Source organism: Hyla sarda, chromosome 3 (assembly GCF_029499605.1).
Source record: "Hyla sarda isolate aHylSar1 chromosome 3, aHylSar1.hap1, whole genome shotgun sequence".
Taxonomy (NCBI): Eukaryota; Metazoa; Chordata; class Amphibia; order Anura; family Hylidae; genus Hyla; species Hyla sarda.
Window position 1 is genome coordinate 425064256 of NC_079191.1, and position 13052 is coordinate 425077307.

A 13052-nucleotide genomic window follows, 5' to 3' on the forward strand; every position below is an offset into this window, starting at 1 on the left:
TCATTGATATTGAGGCATTCATCTCACATCATTCGGGTTGCGGTAATATTTTAATCATTGACTGTTTTTCCTACCTGTCGTGGGCCGAGACCATGTCCGGGGACGTAACTGGGAGCCAGGAACCGAAAGAAAGAAAAAAAAAGATAGGGAAATAATTGGGACAGGGTGGCTTACATCCATCCAGCCAAACATATTGGATTTCCCTGCCAACCACCCCATAAACACTGCCGCTCCCTAGGCAACCGGGCCTACACAACCGCTTTAGGCCTGGTGTCAATTTTCTGTAGACTGAACTATTATAACTCTGGTGGTGGTGGTGATGATGGGCGGGGGGGGGGGGGGGGGGGGGGGTTAGTTTAGTGGTCTCAAACTGTGGCCCTCCAGATGTTGCAAAACTTCAACTCCCGGCATGCTCAGACAGCCAACGGGGATTCGAGAAGTAAATCCAAAGTTGGACCTCGGTCGTTGATATTGAGGCGTACATCTCGCATCACTCGGGTTACGGTAATATTTCAATCATTGTCGATTTTTTTTCCTACCTGTCGTCGTGACTGATGGGCCGAGACCACGGCCCGGGACGCGACTGGGAGCCAGCAACTGAACAAAACCCTCATAGGGAAATAACAGAGTCTTGAAAAAGTATTTGCTGGAGACGTTTTATTTTGGTCAGATGGTAAAAGCATTAGGCTGCGGTATATAATGAGGAGCGTTTAGTGGTTTCACAATGAGGTGTAAAATACCCATTCAGAATCTAATACCCCCTGATAGCTAAATCAGCGATCGCTCCCTCCAGGGCTTCATCCAGAGTTTTTGAAATTGTTTTTGTTTTGTCTTTTATTTATTTTTTTATTCGATATTTTCCTAAATTGCAGATTGTTCCGAACAAATATAGTAAGAACTATAGAGTGTGACTGAGAGACCCTAATCCACTGGAAGGTGTCGGGGGCTCGCTGCTGGTTTCCCACAAACACCACTGTTTTATTTTTTTTAACAAAAACAGGGATAATAAGGCCATAGGATATTTTCTTTTTCGAAAACTTTTATCTTGTTACAGACTTCTTAAAGGGGAATTCCTGAGATTTTTTCTTTTATTTGACTATTCTACAGGGGGTGTAAAGTTAGTGCAGTTCATTATATAGTGTTTGTACCTGTGTTTCATGATGGTATCACCATTCATCTTTATTTTTAACAGCATAAAGAATAAGTGTCGTCACAGGTTTTCCCAGGTTGCAGTGCGGCACGAGACATTACATCACTAGTCAGGTGTTCAGAGGGAGCCTATCTGCTTCAGCGACTGCTGGGTGAGAGATCATTCTGAAAGAATTTTCAACAGCTGGAGGCACCCTGGTTAGAAAACAGTGGTCTGTTGCATTGAAGGCAGCACAGGTGTGTTTCAATAGGAGGGGTAGAAGAAAAGTGACTTCACACTTACAAACAAGGAACTATGGGATTTGTAGTTTGAGAGGACAAACTCTTACAGGAAATAGCCAGTTCACAAAAAGATAGCCACAGCTTTATGGTAATCACACAACAAAGCCATTCAACCCCAAGACAAGCGCAGATCCTTCCTAAGCATGTCCATTACTGTCTGCCAGGTACGTACTAAAATCACTTTATGGTGAATAACCCGTTTAAAGTGAATTTGTATTGGCTGCTTAGAGCTGTAGATGTTGGATAGTGGTTAGGGCAGTGTTACACCAACCAGGGGGCCTCCAACTCCTAGAACATATGGCTCAATTATATGACACTAACTAAAAATAAACAAAAAACTTTTTTAGAGTATGTTCACACTTACAGGATTTGCTGCATATTTTCTGCAGCTGATTTTGCTACCTATGAACTTCAATGGGTAGGAAAATAAACAGCAGCAAAATACGGCACGTGTTGTATTCACGTACATCGTATATCTCATCCTTACAGAAACCCACTTGCTATTGGTGCAGAAGAGGCAATGTCCAAATAAGTTGTTTTTTTTTTAACTGCATTATAGATATGTAGGGAAAGGATAGATAGATAGATAGATAGATAGATATGAGATAAATAAATAGATAGATAGATATGAGATAGATAGATAGATAGATGTTAGATGGATAGATAGATAGATCTGAGATATGAGATAGATAGATATGAGATAGATAGATATGAGATAGATAGATATGAGATAGATAGATATGGGATATGAGATAGATAGATATGAGATAGATAGATATGAGATAGATAGATATGAGATATGAGATAGATAGATAGATATGAGATAGATAGATATGAGATAGATAGATATGAGATAGATAGATAGATATGAGAGAGATAGATATGAGAGAGATAGATATGAGAGAGATAGATAGATAGATAGATATGAGATAGATAGATAGATAGATAGATAGATATGAGATAGATAGATAGATAGATATGAGATAGATAGATATATAGATAGATATGAGATAGATAGATATGAGATAGATAGATATGAGATAGATATGAGAGAGATAGATAGATATGAGATAGATAGATAGATAGATATGAGATAGATAGATAGATAGATATGAGAGATTGATAGATAGATATGAGATAGATAGATAGATATGAGAGAGATAGATATGAGAGAGATAGATATGAGAGAGGTAGATAGATAGATATGAGATAGATAGATAGATAGATAGATAGATATGAGATAGATAGATATGAGAGATAGATAGATAGATAGATATGAGATAGATAGATAGATAGATATGAGATAGATAGATAGATATGAGATAGATAGATATATAGATAGATATGAGATAGATAGATATGAGAGAGATAGATATGAGAGAGATAGATATGAGAGAGATAGATAGATAGATATGAGATAGATAGATAGATAGATAGATAGATATGAGATAGATAGATATGAGAGATAGATAGATAGATAGATATGAGATAGATAGATAGATATGAGATAGATAGATAGATAGATAGATAGATAGATAGATAGACATGAGATAGATAGATATGAGATAGATAGATAGATAGATATGAGATAGATAGACATGAGATAGATATGAGATAGATAGATAGATAGATAGATAGATAGTAGATAGAAAAACAACACATCCCTTTTCCAAATGGCAAACATCTTTACAGCTGGTGCAGACAGATTCTGTAGCCTGGGTCAGGGGCCCTCACACTATTTGAAAGCAAACAAGGATCTCTCCGCAGCATGCAGTAGATAAAAAAATGCATTTTATTTTCTCATTCTGCCTCTCATAGTTGAGGTTATAACCTATGATGATAATTACAGCCTCTCATCTTTATAAGTGGGTGAAGTTTATTCCATATTAAAAAGTGTCTTTACAAAAGCGACATTTAAACCAGCTCAACCAAGTTGAGCTGGTTGAAACATTACTTTTGTAAAGACACTTTTTACTATGGAATAAACTTCACCCACTTGTAAAGATGAGAGGCTGTAATTATCATCATAGGTTATAACCTCAACTATGAGAGGCAGAATGACAAAAAAAATCCATAAAATCACATTGTCTGATTATTAAAGAATTTATTTGCAAATTAAGGTGGAAAATAAGTATTTGGTCACCTACAAACAAGAAAGATTCCTGGCTCTCACAGACCTGTAACTTCTTCTTTAAGGCTGGAACTCCACTTGTTTTTTTTTTGTTTTTGTTTTTTTTCCTGCATTTTTTTTTTACACAAACAAACACCAGAAAAAACGCCAGTGCAATCTCCTGCATCTGACGTTTTTTCTGGCATTTTTGCATTTGAGTGGAAATCGCATTTTTAGCCCCTTTGGCGTTTTTTTTTTGTTTTTTTTTTTCAAAACTTGTTGGGTACCAATAAAAAAAATATTTAAAAAAGGATGCAGTATGGATGAGAAAAATGTATTTAACTAAAGTTTTATTTTTTATAAAGGAATTTTAATTCATTTTTAATAAAGTGTGTGTGTTTCACTTTTTTTTCTCTATTTTTAATTTTTTTTAAGTAGTACTATTACTCCCAGCATGGAACAGACTGTTCCATGATGGGAGTAGTAGTATCTGTACTAATAGACATATCGCTCCGGGTGTAGGTTGTGACACCTGATGCGATCGTCCATAATATAGCAGAGATGCAGAGCGGATCTATACAGCGCTCTCATCTCTGCACTATACTCCGGCCAGTGATGAGAATAGAACATCACTCGCTCATGTTTTCCGCCCAGAGTGGAGATTGGCCGGACGGCTGCAGCCAATCACAGCTCTCTGAGGGAAATATGAACGAGCGATGTTCTATTCATATCACTGGCCAGAGTACAGAGCAGAGATGCGAGCACTGTATAGATCCGCTCCATCTCTGCTATAGACAGGAAGATCACATCGGGTATCAGGAGTGACACCTGCTGTGATGTGTCCTTAACTGCAGTTACTACTACTCCCAATATGGAGCACACTCTGCTTCATGTTGGGAGCTGTAGTACCTACATTAATAGACAGATCGCAGCGAGTGTAACTTCTGACACATGCTGCGATCTGTCTATTAAAGCAGGCACTACAGCTCCCAGCATGAAGCAGAGTGTGCTCCATATTGGGAGTAGTAGTAACTGCAGTTAAGGAAAGATCACAGCAGATGTCACTCCTGACACTCGCTGTGATCCTCCGGTATAATGTATAGATGCGACCGGCGCTCTTCTATTGTCCCCTGCACTGACGTATATATACACATATTCATATTTCCTACAGAGAGCTGTGATTGGCTGGAACCATCTGGCCAATCACAGCTCTCTGCGGGAAATATGAATAGGTGTATATATACAGCAGTACAGGGACCATAGAAGAGCGGCCGCCACATATATATATATTATACAGGAGGATCGCAACAGACCAAGGACGATATGTCAATTAGTAGAGGTACTACTCCCATCATAGAACAGTGTGTTCCTTGCTGGGAGTAGTAGTACTACCTAAAAAAAAAAATTTTAAGATAAAAAAATAAAAATGTATTAAAATGTTGTTATAAAACAGATACATTTAATTAAATACAATTTTTTCCATCACTACTGTATCTTTTTTTATAATTTTTTTTTTTTTTAATGGTATCCTACAAAATTTTATTAAAAAAGGTATATCCATCACTGGAGAATAAAAACCACCTGCAAAAAACGCCAAAGTTTGAACCCACATGGCCTTTTTCTTGGCGTTTTCAGCGAAAAAAAACGCCATAGGCTCAACATGCTGGGACTTTGCAAAACTGCCAAGGAGCTGAAAAAGAGTGAAAAAACGCCAAAAAGATTTTTTTTAAATGCCAAACTGAAAAACACAAAGTGGAAAAAGAATTTAGCAATTTCTCATTGATTTACAGCTAACATCTGGCCTCAGCGTTTTTTGGGAGAAAAAAAAAAAAACATGTGACAGAATTGGCGTTTTTCTTGGCCCGGGCCCCCCCCCCCAAAAAAAAAAAAACAAGTGGAATTCCAGCCTAAGGTTAGGTTCAGACTACGGAATTTCCGCCTGCAATTCCGCTTTGAAATTGCAGGCGGAAATTCCGCTTGCTAAAATGTATAGTGTAGTGAATGGGTTTCCGTTCACATATTCACACTTCGGAATTTGTGAAGCGGAATTTGTGAACGGAAAATCCGCTTGGAAATTTCCGCCTGAAGAATGGCGTTGCTCTTTCTTCAGGAGGAAATCCGTGCGGAACACATTGCAGTCTATTGGAGACTGCAGTGTCCGCGCGGTCCTGAGCCGACTGATTCAGTCAGCGCTGGCCGCACTCGGAATCTCCAGGCGGAAATTTTCTGTCCGGAGATTCCGTAGTCTGAACCTAGCCTAAGAGTCTCCTTTGTCCTCCACTCGTTACCTGTATTAATGGCTCCTGTTTGAACTTAGAAGAACTTTTGGTAAAAACTCAACTCATCGTGCTTGGAGGAGAAAGAATGCTGAGTTACATCTAAAGAACATCGGCCCACATTTATCATTGTCTTTAGACTGTTTTTTGTGTCTAAAAAGGGGCAAAAAAAGGAGCAAGCAGGGTTTTTTGTGCTTTTTGGTTTACACATTTCTGCTGATTTGCAATCCACTGAGTTGCAATCCACTGATTTTGGCAATAGACATGATATGGAAGGGTTTTATCAACTGCACCTTTTTGTGAAAAGGAGCAAAAAAAGGGGCAAAGCCACTGAAAAGTCTCTAAACTACACCAGCCCAGACATTGTTTTGTCGGGTTGTGCGCCAGATTCTATCGCATTGTGCAAGAAATTCGGTTTGCGCCAGAATTCTGTGCGGGTTTAACTCTCCATTTAGCTAAGAAAACCCGAAAAAGGGGCGTGCCTGCTGGGAAAAGGGGGTGTGGTCTCTGAAAAGGAGCGTGTTCCCGATATTTTCACAAAAACCCAACATATTTACTAAGGTTTCCACGTAAAATGTGGTGGATTTGAGCTGAGGAAAACCCGACAGATCAGAGCATGTGTAAAAAAATAAGGAAAATGTAGGGAAAGTGGAAAATGGAGGGAAACCTTAGTAAATACCGTGGAAAATAAATTGTAGGGAATTAAAACCCACAAAGAAACCTACACAACACTCTTAGTAAATGAGGGCCATGTTTTAGCTTTTTGGTGTATGTGAAGAGAGAAATTTCAGAAAATGTGACCTGCACAAAATTTATCAAATGCTCTGCGACCATTCAATAAATTTGGTGCAACTACACATCACCAGCACACAAAAAAATAGTGGGGGTGGAAGCATCATGCTTTGGGGCTGTTTTTCTGCTAAGGGACCAGGACGACTGATCCGTGTAAAGGAAAGAATGAATAGGGCCATGTATCGGGAGATTTTGAGTGAAAACCTCCTTCCTTCTGCAAGGGTATTGAAGATGAAACGTTTTCAGCATGGCAATGATCCCAAAAACACACCGCCCGGGCAATGAAGGAGTGGCTTTGTAAGAAGCATTTCAAGGTTCTGGAGTGGCCTAGCCAGTCTCCAGATCTCAACACTATAGAAAACCTTTGGAGGGAGTTGAAAGTCCATGTTGCCCAGCAACAGCCACAAAACATCACTGCTCTAGAGGAGATCTGCATGGAGGAATGGGCCAAAATACCAGCAACAGTGTGTGAAAACCTTTTGAACAAATAGTTATTTTCCACCATAATTTGCAAATAAATTCTTTAAAAATCAGACAATGTGATTTTATGGATTTTTTTCTCATTCTGTCTATCATAGTTGAGGTTATAACCTATGATGAATATTACAGCCTCTCATCTTTTTAAGTGGGAGAACTTGCACAGTTGGTGGCTGACTAAATACTTTTTTGCCCCACTGTACACATTTCTATTATAAATAACTGCTCACACCTCCTCTGTATTACACCGGACCCACCTTACTATCAGCGCTGGACATTTTTGAGGCTGTAATAAATGCCGATTCATCTGAATTCTCTGCTGCGGTTTTCTGGTTAGTTTCCAGGTTCCTCTGACATGTAATCTCTCACTCCCATGACAGGTTCCCAGTTGTTCCACATGATAACAGAACGGACATTCTCATGTGGGCTATTACTTTCATGTGTCATCCCTCTTCTCTATTACAGAAGTAACGCAGCGCCTGTGCTGAACTCCAAAACCAAGTGTCTCATTCTATACTAAGCGGGATGCTGACCTGGAAGATGGGCGAGCCCCCCGCTCACAGGGACCATAGAGATGAGAGATGCCTGACCCAGCGGTAACACAAGGACACGGCAGCTCAGGCCACGCTCATGGATAATTGTCCTCTGGAAAATTAGGAGTCGGATTTTAAGGGGGTTTCCAATCATTTGCACTTTAATTTATGATTTTCTGGATAGACATTGAGCTAGAAGCACATGTAACTTAACCCATTAAAGGTCAGGGCAATTGTCTGCTTTGGACTTGTTAAAGGGGTACTCCGCTGCTAGACATCTTATCCCCTATCCCTGGGACTCCCGAGATCTCCGCACAGCACCCAGCGTTCTGAACAAACGCCAGGTTCCGGCAGTGGTGGTTGTGATGTCAAGCCCTCTCGTGATGTCATGCCACGCCCCCTCCATTCATGTCCATGGGAGGGGGCTTGACAACCGTCACGCCCCCTCCCATAGACATGAATGGAGGGGGCATGATGTGATGTCAATGAAGCATGCCATGACTTCACGACCACTGCCTCCGGAGTTTGTTCAGAATGCCGGGTGTGGCACGGGGATCGTAAAGGTCCCAGGGGAGGGACCCCCGAGATGAGACATCTTATCCCTTATCCTTTGGATAGGAAATAAGATGACTAGGAGCGGAGTTCCCCTTTAATAATAAACTGATCACAAGGTTTGTCCCCCATCAAGACCTCCAGCAATCAACTGGAATCTGGTCAAACCTGACAGTAGGTGTTTAAGTTTCTTGCAGCGCCCCCACAGGAGAAATGAATTATTACACACTTACTATAAAAAAGAATTACACAGTTTTTATTTTAGTTAATGAGCCGTCCGTCTTATACAGATGTCCTCAGTCCTCCAGAGTGAGGGATGCCCTTAGTGGCTGAAACCAGCTCTATGTATTATAGTAGTTATATTCTTGTATATAGGGGCAGTATTATAGAAGTTATATTCTTGTATATAGGAGCAGTATTATAGTAGTTATATTCTTGTATATAGGAGCAGTATTATAGTAGTTATATTCTTGTATATGGGAGCAGTATTATAGTAGATATATTCTTGTATATAGGAGCCAGTATTATAGTAGTTATATTCTTGTATATAGGAGCAGTATTATAGTAGTTATATTCTTGTATATAGGAGCAGTATTATAGTAGTTATATTCTTGTATATAGGAGCAGTATTATAGTAGTTATATTCTTGTATATAGGAGCAGTATTATAGTAGTTATATTCTTGTATATAGGAGCAGTATTATAGTAGTTATATTTTTGTATATAGGAGCAGTATTATAGTAGTTATATTCTTGTATATAGGAGGCAGTATTATAGTAGTTATATTCTTGTATATAGGAGGCAGTATTATAGTAGTTATATTCTTGTATATAGGAGGCAGTATTATAGTAGTTATATTCTTGTATATAGGAGCAGTATTATAGTAGATATATTCTTGTATATAGGAGCAGTATTATAGTAGTTGTCACGATGCCGGCTGGCAGGAGGTGGATCCTCTGTGCCAGAGAGGGATTGGCGTAGACCGTGCTAGTGGACCGGTTCTAAGTCACTACTGGTTTTCACCAGAGCCCGCCGCAAAGCGGGATGGTCTTGCTGCGGCGGTAGTGACCAGGTCGTATCCACTAGCAACGGCTCAACCTCTCTGGCTGCTGAAGATAGGCGCGGTACAAGGGAGTAGACAGAAGCAAGGTCGGACGTAGCAGAAGGTCGGGGCAGGCAGCAAGGTTCGTAGTCAGGGTGGATAGCAGAAGTTCTGGTACACAGGCTTTGGACACACAAAACGCTTTCACTAGGCACAAGGGCAACAAGATCCGGCAAGGGAGTGCATGGGAAGAGGTCAGATATAGTCAGGGACCAGGTGGAAGCCAATTAAGCTAATTGGGCCAGGCACCAATCATTGGTGCACTGGCCCTTTAAGTCTCAGGGAGCTGGCGCGCGCGCGCCCTAGAGAGCGGAGCCGCGCGCGCCAGCACATGACAGCAGGGGACGGGAACGGGTAAGTGACCTGGGATGCGATTCGGGAGCGGGCGCGTCCCGCTGTGCGAATCGCATCCCCGACGGCCATGACAGTGCAGCGCTCCCGGTCAGCGGGACCGACCGGGGCGCTGCGGAGAGAGAGACGCCGTACGCGCTCCGGGGAGGAGCGGGGACCCGGAGCGCTAGGCGTAACAGTACCCCCCCCCTTAGGTCTCCCCTTCTCTTTGTCCGGTAACTGCCCCCCCTGGGATGAGGACACCGGGAAAGGATGGAGGGATTCCTCAACGGCAGGCAGTACAGCAGGAGTGGGAATGGGGAGGGAGGGCAGAGGGCGAGGCCTGGCACGGGGCAGTGTGACACCAGGACGAGGGCCACGAGGAGGCACCGAGGCTTGACTGACTGGACTGGGAGGGGGGGAGAGGCACTTCTTAAGGCGGGCAGAGTCCATAACGACCTTAGGGAGACCGGATACAGGAGGAACCACAGGGTCACGGCAGGGAGTACTGGGAACCGGTTTAAGGCAGTCCTTGAAGCAAGAGGTACCCCAGCTCTTGATCTCCCCTGAGGACCAATCCAGGGTTGGGGAATGGTGTTGAAGCCAGGGTAGTCCAAGGAGAATTTCAGAAGTGCAATTGGAGAGGACCAAAAACTCAATTTTCTCATGATGAGGTCCGATGCACATTAGGAGGGGCTCCGTGCGGAAACGCACGGTGCAATCCAACCTGGCTCCGTTGACCGCGGAAATGTGGAGTGGCTTGACAAGACGGGTCACCGGGATGCGGAATTTATTCACCAAGGACTCCCGAATAAAATTCCCAGAGGCACCAGAGTCCAGGCAGGCCACGGCTGAGAGGGAAGAGCTGGCTGAAGAAGAAATCCGTACAGGCACCGTGAGACGTGGAGAAGCCGACTTAGCATCAAGAGACGCCACACCCACGAGAGCTGGGTGCGAGCGTGCGTTTCCCAGACGTGGAGGACGGATAGGGCAATCCACCAAAAAATGTTCGGTACTGGCACAGTACAGACAAAGATTCTCTTCCTTACGGCGATTCCTCTCTTCCAGGGTCAGGCGAGACCGATCCACTTGCATGGCCTCCTCGGCGGGAGGCCTAGGCGCAGATTGCAATGGAGACTGTGGGAGAGGTGTCCAGAGATCTAAGTCTTTTTCCTGGCGGAGCTCTTGATGCCTCTCAGAAAAACGCATGTCAATGCGAGTGGCTAGATGAATGAGTTCATGCAGATTAGCAGGAGTATCTCGTGCGGCCAGAACATCTTTAATGTTGCTGGATAGGCCTTTTTTAAAGGTCGCGCAGAGGGCCTCATTATTCCAGGAAAGTTCAGAAGCAAGAGTACGGAATTGTATGGCATACTCGCCAACGGAAGAATTACCCTGGACCAGGTTCAGCAGGGCAGTCTCAGCAGAAGAGGCTCGGGCAGGTTCCTCAAAGACACTTCGAATTTCCGAGAAGAAGGAGTGTACAGAGGCAGTGACGGGGTCATTGCGGTCCCAGAGCGGTGTGGCCCATGACAGGGCTTTTCCAGACAGAAGGCTGACTACGAAAGCCACCTTAGACCTTTCAGTAGGAAACTGGTCCGACATCATCTCCAAGTGCAGGGAACATTGCGAAAGAAAGCCACGGCAAAACTTAGAGTCCCCATTAAATTTGTCCGGCAAGGACAGGCGGAGGCTAGGAGTGGCCACTCGCTGCGGAAGGGGTGCAGGAGCTGGCGGAGGAGATGATTGCTGCAGAAGTTGCGACTGAAGTTGCTGCACAATGGTGGACACTTCCGACAGCTGGTGGGTTAGATGGGCGATCTGTCGGGATTGCTGGGCGACCACCGTGGTGATATCAGAGATATAAGGCAGAGGAACTTCAGCGGGATCCATGGCCGGATCTACTGTCACGATGCCGGCTGGCAGGAGGTGGATCCTCTGTGCCAGAGAGGGATTGGCGTGGACCGTGCTAGTGGACCGGTTCTAAGTCACTACTGGTTTTCACCAGAGCCCGCCGCAAAGCGGGATGGTCTTGCTGCGGCGGTAGTGACCAGGTCGTATCCACTAGCAACGGCTCAACCTCTCTGGCTGCTGAAGATAGGCGCGGTACAAGGGAGTAGACAGAAGCAAGGTCGGACGTAGCAGAAGGTCGGGGCAGGCAGCAAGGTTCGTAGTCAGGGTGGATAGCAGAAGTTCTGGTACACAGGCTTTGGACACACAAAACGCTTTCACTAGGCACAAGGGCAACAAGATCCGGCAAGGGAGTGCATGGGAAGAGGTCAGATATAGTCAGGGACCAGGTGGAAGCCAATTAAGCTAATTGGGCCAGGCACCAATCATTGGTGCACTGGCCCTTTAAGTCTCAGGGAGTTGGCGCGCGCGCGCCCTAGAGAGCGGAGCCGCGCGCGCCAGCACATGACAGCAGGGGACGGGAACGGGTAAGTGACCTGGGATGCGATTCGCGAGCGGGCGCGTCCCGCTGTGCGAATCGCATCCCCGACGGCCATGACAGTGCAGCGCTCCCGGTCAGCGGGACCGACCGGGGCGCTGCGGAGAGAGAGACGCCGTACGCGCTCCGGGGAGGAGCGGGGACCCGGAGCGCTAGGCGTAACAGTAGTTATATTCTTGTATATAGGAGCAGTATTATAGTAGTTATATTCTTGTATATAGGAGCAGTATTATAGTAGTTATATTCTTGTATATAGGAGGCAGTATTATAGTAGTTATATTCTTGTATATAGGAGCAGTATTATAGTAGTTATATTCTTGTATAAAGGAGGCAGTATTATAGTAGTTATATTCTTGTATGTAGGGGCAGTATTATAGTAGTTATATTCTTGTATATAGGAGCAGTATTATAGTAGTTATATTCTTGTATATAGGAAGCAGTATTATAGTAGTTATATTCTTGTATATAGGAGCAGTATTATAGTAGTTATATTCTTGTATGTAGGAGCAGTATTATAGTAGTTATATTCTTGCATATAGGAGGCAGTATTATAGTAGTTATATTCTTGTATATAGGAGCAGTATTATAGTAGTTATATTCTTGTATATAGGAGCAGTATTATAGTAGTTATATTCTTGTATATAGGAGGCAGTATTATAGTAGTTATATTCTTGTATATAGGGGCAGTATTATAGTAGTTATATTCTTGTATATAGGAGCAGTATTATAGTAGTTATATTCTTGTATATAGGAGCAGTATTATAGTAGTTATATTCTTGTATATAGAAGCAGTATTATAGTAGTTATATTCTTGTATATAGGAGCAGTATTATAGTAGTTATATTCTTGTATATAGGAGCAGTATTATAGTAGTTATATTCTTGTATATAGGAGCAGTATTATAGTAGTTATATTCTTGTATATAGGAGCAGTATTATAGTAGTTATATTCTTGTATATAGGAGCAGTATTATAGTAGTTATATTCTTGTATATAGGAGCA

The 13052-nt window shown here is 43.0% G+C and overlaps 1 long non-coding RNA gene across 1 annotated transcript; it reads left to right on the forward strand.

Annotated features, from left to right (window-relative positions):
• Positions 1-381: 381 nt before the first annotated feature.
• Positions 382-7848, forward strand: LOC130363069 (uncharacterized). Its single transcript, XR_008891714.1, has 3 exons — positions 382-504; positions 1193-1595; positions 7552-7848. It is a non-coding gene; the product is annotated as an uncharacterized LOC130363069 (long non-coding RNA).
• The last annotated feature ends 5204 nt before the right edge of the window (positions 7849-13052 follow it).